The 12,482-nt window shown below is 40.5% G+C and overlaps 1 protein-coding gene across 1 annotated transcript in view; it reads right to left on the bottom strand.

Annotated features, from left to right (window-relative positions):
* Positions 1–8,307, bottom strand: part of KCNMB2 (potassium calcium-activated channel subfamily M regulatory beta subunit 2) — a 232,693-nt gene extending 224,386 nt beyond the window's left edge. Inside the window, exon 1 of the mRNA XM_045788686.2 lies at positions 7,787–8,307. The gene's annotated coding sequence lies outside the window, so the exon portion shown is untranslated. The remainder of the gene's footprint in view (positions 1–7,786) is intronic.
* Between the last annotated feature and the right edge of the window lie 4,175 nt (positions 8,308–12,482).

Raw genomic sequence — 12,482 nt, 5'->3', positions numbered from 1 at the left:
GCTCATGCTCTCTCTCTCAAATAAATAAATAAAATCTTAAAAAAAAAAAAAGATTTACCAAGGGCTTCTCTCTCTACCTCATAAAGTGCTGTATGCAGCACAGCCAGAATGATCCTCTGCATCTATGAGAAGCAACAAAGATTGTAGATTTGCATTTGAATTGCCCTTTTTTTTTTTTTTAACTTCCTAAGAGTTTCACTTGGAAAGATACTTTACTTTTGTAGATAAGTTATGGAGTCAGATGTTTGACCTTTACTAGCTTTCCAGTGAAAAATTTAATAATTAAAAGACTTAAAAGTCTAACCAAACTCATTATCTATAAAGTCCTGAACTATGTCACCAAGCACAATGGAATTCCCCAGACATGTGTAGTGTCGTAAGGGCTTTATTTCGACAAAGTTCCAAGTTGAATCTTCCTTTGGTAGAAGCCTACGTGGATTGGTTTTATGAATTATTTCCAATGACAGAGATGTGTGAGTAACATAATTCCATGGATAAACAGGCAACCTCAGAACTCACAAAACCCCCTTTTCCTTCCTCTTCCCTAAGAGCCCTGTCTGCACCATAGTGCACAAAGGGGATTCAGTGCAATTAAGTTTTGTGTGGTTTCTAGAACCCTCCATCTCCAGTCAAGCAGCCTGGTAAGTAATGATAAGACGTTTACCTGATTTCTGTACTACGGCTCTACCTCGGGGAATAGGGTGAAGAGAAGAGTGTATATCAATCAAAAAGTTATTCTTAAAAAAATCATATATATTTAATTTGTTCTGTTCACCTAAGAATTATAAAAATGTCGTGTCTGCTATCAAGGAGTTTGCAACCTAGTTACCTGGGCCAAAGATTACACTTTAAAAATTAGTTACATGTTTTACTACTTGCCTAACTATTCTTATTTACACATTGAGTGGGTTTGGTGAAAACTGAAAACGAGCTTCCATGTCCAGAATATTCTAGAGTTTTAATTTCACACTCAGGAAAACACCAAAGTGACAAGGAACCTGCACGTGGGATTCATCTGACATTTTCCCTATTTAGTACAAATGCTGGCAAATGTAAACCAAAGCCCTGCCGTCTGGTGGTATAAGCATCTTCTCTCTCTTTCCTCGGAAGTCAGCAGGCTTGACATTTTGACAGCTGATTTATTTTTCCCCTCCCCCTGAGCTGAAATTCTCACCAAGGCTCGTCTGTCACCCTGGCTTTGATGAGGAGGGGGCTTAAGGTGTTTGCTGTCTGAGGCTGTCAGACTTGCAGTTGGCTTCAAATGAAAAGCTCCACCATACTCTTTAGAAAGCCAGGGTAGCTGCTGTGGGCAGACAGAAGAGCGGAGAAGGGGATGGGGAAACAGTCATAGAAGCAGCCGATATAAGCCGGAGAATAGGGGGAGAAGAGATGAGAGGACAGGTGAATGAGAAGTTAGTAAGCACAGGGCAGGTCCAGGGCTATCTTATTAGAAAATAGTTTCATGCAGCACTTTTTTCTAAGGTACATGATTTATCTATCCCCTTGGTCATTTACACTCCTTAGGTCAAACTGGACACTAAGAAATCTAGTATAGACCGGCCTTCCTTCCTTCCTTCCTTCCTTCCTTCCTTCCTTCCTTCCTTCCTTCCCTCCCTCCCTCCCTCCCTCCCTCCCTCCCTCCCGAATTACTTATAGAGCATTAACTATTTGCCAAGAACTCTACCAGGCCCTGGAAATACTGAGACGATCATGACCCAGTCCTTAACCTCCCGGGACTTACAATTTAACTGGGGAGGAGGGCAGCAGGTTAGTGAATCAAAGATCCCAGCGCAGTGTGCTAAGGGCCATGGCAGAACCCTGCACAGAGTATTCTCAGAGCAAAAGGGAGCAATATTCTGTGAAGATTTAAAACAAAAAATCAAACCTTGAAAATCTGTGACATTTTAATGACAATGGCATATCCACCATGTTGGAGAGAGGCAGCACTATTGGGACCAGTTGCACGTAAAGAGGTGAAACTGAGACATGACACGATATTAAAGGAAACACAAATGCACAAATGTGATCGTTAGCGATACAAACCGACCTTCAAGAATCTGAAATTGGAGAAGTTGTTGGGTGTCAGGTGAGGTTCAGAACTGATTAAAGAAAAATTTAGCTTATCTAGTAGATTCGTATTTGAGAATGTCTTTCAATAGTTTAATTGGAGGTGCTAATTTTTATTAAGCAATGAAAGGAAATTGAATTCCTTTGCATTAAGAAATTGGTAGTGTTAAATCTAGAATAATTGATGATGCTAATTGCCAATTTCATGCATGTCCCGCACTGAAGTCCCGTTACCTGATGTGTTCATTGGATCAGTTTAGCAATCATAAAGGCCAGGTAGTCACATTTCGAGTGGAGACGAAGGTGCTGAGAACACAGCCTGACAAAGCCGAGGGTAGGCGGCACTCAGATAAAATTCTTTTCTTTTTTTTTTTTTTTTAAGATTTTATTTATTTGACAGAGAGAGTGCGCACACAAAAGAAGGGGGAGCGGCAGGCAGAGGGAAAAGCCGACTCCCCATTGAGCAAGGAGCCTGATGCGGGGCTCCATCCCAGTAGCCTGGGCTCAGGACCCGAGCTGAAGACACTTAACTGACACTTAACTGGCTGAGCCACCCAGGCACCCCAGATAAAGGTCTTTGAACATGAATCTGTAAAATTGGGTTTGGTATCTCAGAAAAGCCTGTATTTTCTTGATTTTTCCAGAATTGCTTCTTGCATTTTGGGTCTAATCAGAAATGAGCAAATGTGAAACATTTCCAGAAATTCTGTTTCTGGTGCTGGCCAGGTGCTCAAACACCTTGAGATTTTATGTGATACCTTAATGCTTAAGTGATTCTTAAATGGTACCTACGGGGTGACTTTGGCGGCACGTAATGCCAAGAAATACGACCTCAAGGACATACTTGAAACCAAATCCCTCAGTGCCACACACACACACACACACACACACACACACACACACACACAATGTTTACAAGTTTCATCTGAGATAGTAAAAGAGGGAAAATAGGTACTATGTGTTATGCACACGCATGGTGCTATGCACAGACTACCCCATTTAATCCTCACAACCCCACAAACGATGTGCTATTTCTACCTATGTTTCTGCTGGAGCAAAGGAGGCTTAGGGAGATTTTGACAACTGGCAACGGGCGGAAGTGGGATTCAAACCCAAGTCTTGCGGGTTGTGAAGCTGGGGTTCCAACACTCCCTTATGGTGATGTCTAAAGACTGAGGTTTTCTTAATTAGTCAATTAGTGTTTGTTTAACTTGTTTCACGGCAGTTTAAATATCCTTTTTGGGGGGAAAGGATACATGAAGCACCCACATTGTTCACGGAGGAAAGAAAAACCTTTTCTTTCAGATTCTGCCTTTTAAAACATTCCCCTATCACTGGCAGCCTTTAGCCAGTAAATACATTAAAGAAGGTTAATCTGTCATTCTATTTGTGAGGAGTCTCTCTAGCTGAAGGGAGAATAAATCCGGTAGCTTACGAGTTCTTTGACCTTGAGCAGTTTGAGTAACTTTCGCACCTTAGTTTTTCTAGCTGTTGAATGGAAAGTTTAGTAGCTGCTATTCGAGCATACTGTGACGGTAAGATGACAACAACAATGAGAACACTTCCTTTTTAAGCCTCTTCTCTGTGCCAAGTACTCTAACGAGGCACTGATTCACATGGTCACATTTCATCTCTAACCCAAAGAAGCACCAGTGCGGTAACTGAGGCTCTGTAAGATTTTTAAAAATGTCCCCAGTCACATAACTATGAAGTAGAGAAGGTGAGACTCAGATCAAGCCTATCTCTTCCTACAGCCTTGTGCTTGTCTTAGACGCTGGGTCCTTTTCCCATCACACTACCTCTCTAGACTATAAACCTTCGAGAAATATTGGGCTTTATTATTTGTACCCAATTTGGACAATAAGACTATTTGATTATACTTTAATTATTTGAAGACCTGTATTTTATGAATGCTGGACAGGTCACTATTCACAAGACCATGAGACTAACCATGCTGATTTAGAGAGCAATAAATGGAATGTAAATGACTAGTACCATTATTAGTTACTGTTAGTTGAGTCTTATGGCCAAATAAAGTACTGGGGTTTGTATGCTTAGAAAGGGGTATTGAGCCCAATTGTATCTCCCAACCTGGGTTTGCCATCCTTTCTCTCATCACTAGCAGAGAAAACATAGAACATGTGTATGTCCGTAGTTATTTGTACAGATCTGTGAAGATGTCTTTTTGAAAAAGAAGTCATCTTAGGATAAGATCAAATTCAGGCAAATTGAATTTTTATTTGCTTTGACATAGATTGAAATCAGTGATGTGATATTTTTTTCCCTCCTGTGTGGAGAGGAGAAAGAAAATCATCTTGATAAATCTCCTTGACTTTCCTCAAGGTGTCCAGTATCTTTCTCTTTGGAAAAAGCAACAGGGCATTTTGACACGGCTTTGACCCTCAAGTTGATAAACTTGTGCTTGGAGCCTAATGCTACTGACGGATTTCGATGCGGACAAATATTCAGTTTCTATATTCATCCGTTTATTCATTCGACAATAGGTGCTATAGATGCTTCTGGGAACACAACAAAATCGCTGTTCTCATAGAATTTACATTCTAGCAGGAGAGACACAGACAATAAAAACTCAACATATAGTAAGTTGGGGGATAATTTGGTATGGTATGGAGAAAAAGCTGGGACTCGGAATAGGAAGCATGTAACAGGGTACGCGCGCACACACGCTCCTTTTCTGGTAAACCTGGTTTAAGAAGTAGGAGGCATTGGTCTACTAGAGAGGATGATGCTGAGTTTTTTGTGATGTGCCAACCAAGAAACCCAAGGAGAAAAGGACTCTGGTAGGAGAATAGCACCTCTTCATAGTCATGCCCCGACCAACAAATGACTTCAGAATTTGGGGTGAAGATAAAGTGGATGATATGAAGTACGTTAATGGGGAAAAGATGGCCACATGGTTGCAAAAGGAGGTGAAACTGTGTAAGTCTCCTTGTGACTATTAATATAATACCTGCTTTTAAAAAAAAATTTAGTAGCTATAAATAAATAAAGAGAATAAAATGCACCAATAATATATACTAAGAGAATTTCTAACATTTCAGTGTACATTTTTCTAGTTTTTTCCTACATACATATGTATAAAAATTAGGATTATATTATATATACATTATTATAGTCTGTCTTTTTAATCTGATACAATAGCAAGACTATTTTTGGAAGATTCATTTGTAATCTTTTGGTAAGAGGAGAAAGCTGATTGAAGAAAAGATTGTGTTAGCTTGAGAAATGTCTGGTCCAATATCAACCAATAAAGTAGAATGATGAGTATGTGTGTGTATATGAGAGAGACAGAGAATAAGGGTGATTGTGGACTTGGTGAATTATGTCTTGGTGACTGATACGTTGGCTGTGTTACCTGTGGGGACTGAGAAAACAAGGCTGACTAAAGCTTTGCTTATTTTTTATGTCAGGGTGGATTTTGGACTTGTTTTCTGGATAGCTGGAGAATTACTGGTTTTTCATTACTAGATTACAGCACAAACTGAAAGGGAAAAATATGTGTAAATGCTTTGGTTGATATCTACCAATATAAAGAAGTAATGAAATTAATTTGTGATACAAAGTAGGTTGTTTTGACTAAATTACTTAGTTTGGCTTTCCCCACATCTTACAAAGAAAATAAATTCCATATCTCCCCTATATTTTTCATGTTGTGGGGTCCAGTCTAGACACATATACCTTGAAGATTTGATATAGGAAATTTTTCCATAAATCTGTGAAAATTGTGAAAAGTCATTTTAGTTTATCAGTAAAGTGTTACGAGCATGGTGACAGCAAAATTTCTCCTATTGACAACTTTTACGGCACAGACTCCTTCTAAAATAAATGTTTGATGAGATTAGATTCAGAAGACATTGGCAAGATGAGAGTCAGTGAAAATCTTTCAAATAAATATAATTAATGAAAGCAATAGAAATAATATTCAGCTGTAAACTTGTGATAGTATGTGAACTGTGTGTGTGTGTGTGTGTGTGTGTGTGTGTGTGTATTTCTGTTTGTGTATCGTAAGCTCTCTTGTTACGTATGGGCTCTCGACTGGTGAGCACAATTGGCTAGAGGATGGGACTTTACAAGGTCAAGGTCACACATTCCACTGGCCACATAGAGGCAGAAAACTGTGTCACAGTCATCAATTGCACCAGAAATTTTACACAGTCGTTTCATGGACACATACTCTTGGTCACATAACTAGACAAGAGAGTTGGGCTGGTTCAATAATATTCATCACACTATCAGGAAAAATAGGCATACAACTTTAAGCATAGATGCCATACCCTACAGGGCAATGATGTCAACTTTGTGAATGGCAGTATATACACAGAAGCTCACAAATGTACAAACACAACTGCGTTAGACAAAAGAAAAAGCCCTACTGAGCCTTACCTCCGATACTTAGCTGAAAACAAGCATACCATAACTGTCTCTCACTTTTTCCTAGTTAATACTGCATTGATACCAAAGTTTTAGAAGAATATTACATTCTTTGATAAATATACAATTATTCTTTGTATCTTTATAATTCATTACAATCAAATCAGTGCATCAGAACCTAGGGTTTTTCAAAAGCTAAAGCAACATCTGTACATTTTGGAGTTGGGGAAGCCCATCGGGGAAATAACGCAACAGCACCGAGAAATGCACTCAACTACGTTTCTGCCACTTCACATTGAGGGTCATATGCAATGACAAATTCTGAAACTTGCACCATAGATCAAGTTGGGGAAACATGAGTTTCTGACCATTGCATTTTTGCTTTAAAAAGCTCAACCTATGATTTCCCGACATTGCCTTTTCTGATCGAACTATGCCAATCCCATAATAAAGTATAAAGCAGTATTAAGTTCCTCTGCAAATCCACTCATTATCTGCTCGACTTTGGAACCCAACTGCCCTCTCCTCTTTCAAGGAGAATTGTGCTTTTACAGTATTCATTAAAAAAAAAAAAAGAGGAAAAGAAAAAGGTACAACGTCAAGTCCGTAACCTCTAAGGAATCACTATTTCCATCTGCAGCCCGGCAATAGTCTAAAAGCAGGAACAGGAACAGAGAGAAAGCCCCTTCTTTTAATCTAAAACTCCTGCTCTGCTTTAGCAAAACCATTACTACAAACAGTGTGGATCAGCCTTTCGATATGCAAAATGGACGAAGGTACCAGTTTTCTTTGATGATAAATTAAATCTGAAGTAGTTCTTTATCGGGGAAATCCGTTGTAATTTTTCAATTTCCCCCTTTAAAAATTAGACTCTGGCTATCAAAGCACGTTGACCATGGGAATAAAATATTTATCTAACAGGTTTCAAGTCTTAACGACCACTTCCTCTTCGTGATTTTTCTTAGACCTTTATGCCTCCCACCTACCAAAGTCTTCACTCAACCCTACCAACAGCCCAGCTGGCACCACAGATAAGAAGCAAACTGTTTTTTCCGTGACCTCTAAGCATTCTACTCCAAGGGAAAAGCAACGTGGAATGCACACTCAGCAGGCTACCAGCCTGGAGCCAGTTTGTCCTCGAGGCATTTCTGCCATAAAATATAATACTATCCACTGTGTTTTGCTCTAAGCTGATCCGTCCCCCACTCCCCTCTCTCCCCTTGCTGCTCTCGCTCCGCACCTGGCTGCGATTCACGACCCACAAGGCATACAGCAAACAAAAGCCCGACACAGCAACAGATTCCTTTGTTTTACATGCAAATCCTACCTCCGGTAGTTGTCACATCTTCCTCAAAAGCCACGCTTAATTTTCAATGACAGCGATCCGGTGCAGTCCTCCAAATAGCCACCGGTAATCATCATTGCCTCGCGTGCCTAAAGCCTTTCTGGACCATTAATGTCACAACCCTTGCTAACTCATAGCTTTAATACTCTCCGCTCAAAATGTCTGAAAGAGTTTGGGAGGACAATAGGAGTGACAGGCACGCTAGACAGCCATGCTTGAGATTAGTTATCAGAAGCTCCGTGAAAGCTGCTTCATACTGTTTTTAAAGCGTGCAGGAGGTAGGATTTATTAGCCTATGACAGGCATGCTGTTTCTGTTTTTATTAAATACTGTAATAGGCTGTCTGTTAGCAATGCTGTGATAGGTCCAGCATCACTTCCCACTGCTTTCGAATTCTCATATTAAAAAGAGAGAGAGGGCTCAGACTTCCTTAGGAGACGGAGACGGACACCACCCAGCCTACGGATCGGATTTCCAGACCCTCTATAACTACAGGAGAAAGAAATCCGTGTGCAAATGGTATTTGTACGTGCAAAGTGAAGTTGGGAATAAACACTTCAGGGTTCCCCAGACAATTCTCTCACTCCCAGCAAGGGACTCCTGCTCTCCCCAGTTACAAAAATAAGAGTTCTCTGGAGTTAGATAAGAGAATCAATCTCCATAGGAAACCATTCCTCGTCATTACTGAGGAAGGACTGAGGGTATGCCTACATGCAAAATCTCAAATGGTCTATCAGATGGGCTGCATGGAGCAATGGGCGCGTTCTTTATTTCATGCTAACTTACAGAGCTCTGTGTTGCAGTTTGAAGCAATCCTGTGTGCGCTGCTGTCAGAGTGCAAAGAACCAAGGGTGGGTGCAAGGGAGGGGGTGACCCACGCTGGGCAGTCATGATCATGGAAGATGGAAGAAGGATTTCTTACCATTGGTCAGAGATGGGGCTGGAAGTGCTACTCAGAAAAGTTGCTAAGTACTTTCCAAATAGGGAAACAGAAAAAAGTTCTTGGTAGTTCACAGTGACATAGAGAATGTGCTCTGCTTCAACTACCCAGATTTTGTCCTTTTTCCCTACTGTTCTTTCTCCCCTCGTGCTATCCCAGGAGCAATAGTTATGTAGCAGTTGCTATGGAAACCGAGTGGTCGCTCCAGCAGAGGGGCTCAGGAAGGTTGCAGATGGAATACGGACCGAAGTGTACTATGGCCGGCCTATGGAATTGAGAATAGGGAGCGACTGATGAACACACAAAAACTACTACAAAACAAAAGCCCAAAGGGAGCGATTGTAAATCACCGGTATTTAATTACTGGTGTTTTGTTATCTGGAAGTACTACTATGATCACGGCTTCCATTATTTGATGATATATAAGAGCTGAATATCTGAACTGCTTACATGTCTGCTAAAAGAAAGACACCTTTTTTTTTTCCTTTGGTTTTTTTTTTTTTAACTCCTGGTTGTCAGTTTGAATATGCCTTGATTGTATGTGAATTTTAATTATTACTTAACTGGTCACAATTTCTTCTCAAAAAAAAAAAAAAAAGTCTGATTTAGCGGGAAATCTCCTTGTATCACAAACCGTAACCGTGTTTCATTCTGAATGAACATCCTTGTAGTTGTTTCTCTGAGGCAAAACCAAAATCACAAAATAATGTAATCTGAATTTCAGTAAAGAATTCTGTTCCCATTATGTTTGTAGGACAGAGAAAAATTTTTTTTTTCATTTTTCACATTTGTAGTTCCTCAAATAGGGGGGAAAAAGATTTTTTTTTTCTTTTTTTTGGTATTCCATGTCCAAAACCTTCCACCAGCCTTGTGATCATGCAAAAGAAACTATTTCTTACCAGAGTAATTAAAATTTCACAGTTGTAAGGAGTCTGGGGAATACAAAATTATCATCTTTAGTGCCTCAGTTTGTAATTGGAGTAACTGACACCACCGAAGGGAGAACACAAAAATTCCTAAATAAAATTGTTGGGAGGCGATTCTTCAGGATTTTATGAAAATCCTCTTATATAGGCAGGTATATCATCCAAAAATTTGTAATGGAAGAAGAATTATTTCAGGGGGAAAGGATTTATGATATTCTCTTTAAAAATGATGAGAGACAGTAGTAGTATAAATTGAATATCCCAAATATTTTCTTCAAATGTCAGAGAGTAACATATGACAAACACCATTAACAACACCATGTATCATTTGTGGGGAGGGAGAGGGAGGGACAGAGATAGAGGGGGGGAGGGGGAGAGGGAGAAAGAGTGTCACAAAACTCCCCAATTGGATATTTCCCTCCAATCCTACCTATGGTTAGTTCAGCAAGTAGCCACTACTCCTACAGGAGACAAATGGACAAGATCTGGATCCCGGGATGGAGGGAGGGGGTGGGTCTGGGGCAAAAGGTCAGCGCTGCTTTAGGGAGGCTCTGTCTCTGGCAGGGCAAAGATTACATGACCTCTCTGAAGATGAAGGGGAGTTACTGAAGGACCCATTAGATGGGAGTGGGGTGGGGTGGAAGGTGGTTTGTTGGGTGTCATGGAGGAGGAGTAGAGAATGAGGAAAGGAAACTCAAGGGAGAAAGAAGAGGGAGAGGGATCTATGAGGGAGGAAGGAAGGAATTTCTTGAGGTGGCCTGGTCTCAGAAGAGGACACAGGCTTTGAAATAAGGAGGCCTGATTTCGACCCTCGGTTCTGTGAGCCCTTTTGGGGTCTTGTGTAAAATGGGATGCTAAAATGACTGTGGCAAGACCGCAGTGACCGTGACAAGGGACGTGAGGAGGGAGGAGTGTGGCTCTTTGTAAACCGAACGCTGAAGTAAGTGCTAGTTCTACCTGAGGAGGGAGAAAGAGGGTCAGGAGGAGGGAGGTGGTACAATGGGAAAGAGGCGGAGCGAACAAAGGGCAATGGCGGGAAGAGAAGGAGAGAAGGAGGTGGGACTGGGGAAGAGAGCGGGGAAGTAGAAGAGAAGTTCTCCTGTGGAATCATGGAAGATAGAATTCCTTGTTTGCTTTGTTTTCTGAATCACATGCCAGTAACTGCTGTTGCATTTTAGTTCTCCCCCTATAATAAAGTTTCAGATAATAAAGGTGCTCCCACCTTTTTGAACAAGAGAAGAACTTATGCTGAATTTGTTGAAAAGCATGCTCTACCATTTCGGAAACAGCTGATCTGAGGATTGAATTTAGTCATTCTTAGCGTTGCCATTTTGGATGGTTCCCTGGAGAATGAGGTTTGGGGCAGCAGAAGGCAGGAACTGAAGTGATATTTCCGAGCTATATAGCCAGACACATTCAGCCGGAGTACCCTGTGCATCTGTAACTCGACGACATTCTCAACGGCATCTGCTCTCTGAATGCACGTAAAAAAAAAAAGACTTGTTCTGGAAAGAATTTGTGTATGTTAACAAATATTAGGTGGAGAACCGGAGCCTGGGCGAGAGTGATGTGATCACAAGTGCAGAGAATTTGCAGTTTACATGCACAGCCTGCAAGTGAAACCATTTAATGAATGGAACGATGATGCATAATTTCATTATGAGTCATCACTATTACAATAAAAAAAATTGATAGATACATAACCAGAAAGTGTAGCTATCTGTTCCAGATACAGGAGCTAATTATATTCTGGAGTATATAACTTATGCTCTGAGTGACTGCTTTTCCTTTGTTGTGACTATTTTTCTAGGAACAACAGGAAAGTTACTTTAGAAACCACTTCCTTCCTGTTATATTCCTGTGAACGCTGAAGCTGACTCACTCTGAAGTCCAAGTTTAGATCCTTGAAAGAGGCACTCTCTAGTGTAAACGTGAAATTTGGCCCTAGAAAATAATGACAAGGAAACAGTTGAAGACAATGTGACATTTAAAGCACAGTGTCTGATTGCCAAGACGTGACGAAATGCCTTTCATTGGTATACCTCACTTGTCATGAAGATTTTCCTTCAGATTAGAGGTTAAAAGAAAGTTCAGTAAGGAGATGATAATTTCTAAAACTTTACATTTATATATATTTACACACATCATACTTGATCGTCAGAACAAAGTTATCGGGAGGCAGGGAGATATGAACAGTCCCATTTCCATCTGGCGAGATTGAGGGTGAGGGAGGTCGAATGACTTCCCCGATCACATAACCTGTAAGTAGGTCTTCTAACGCACAACCCAGTGCAAGTTTTGCGTCATGAAAATTTACACCTAGCTCCGAATATTTGTCCTGAAATATTCAGAAATATAAGCACTAGAAGAATCTTTTTAACCTTTTGAAGTATAAATTGGATCTTACTGCCCTATTTTTTTTTTCTTTCCATCTGGCATATATTCATGCTGCGTTTTTCACTCTTTTTTTTTTTGCAGCTTTTTATGTTTTTAAGGTAGAGTTGGTAAACCTTTTAAGAAGACAAACTATAGATTTTTACAATTCTGCTAACTACAGAATGGACCCTGACTAGAATTTCCTGCTAATGGCAGCAGCAGAACAAGACTCTCTGGTCGAGGGGCCTAGAAGCACAAGCCCACCTAGGTGATTTGGGTCATCCTCCTGAATTCTTTGGTTGCAATTCTGTCCGGTTAAAAATTAGAGAAAGTCCTGCAGAAACTCCTACCTCCCCTTCTGTCAGCACTAAATTCCTGTAAGTGACCATTCTGTATGGCTCGTAGTTGAAATGGGAAAAGGAGGTAGAAGATTATA

The sequence above is a fragment of the Ursus americanus genome, chromosome 4, assembly GCF_024610735.1.
Source record: "Ursus americanus isolate L20-20 chromosome 4, mUrsAme1.1.p, whole genome shotgun sequence".
NCBI classification, from domain to species: domain Eukaryota; kingdom Metazoa; phylum Chordata; class Mammalia; order Carnivora; family Ursidae; genus Ursus; species Ursus americanus.
This window is presented reverse-complemented; position numbering and strand designations above follow the sequence as displayed.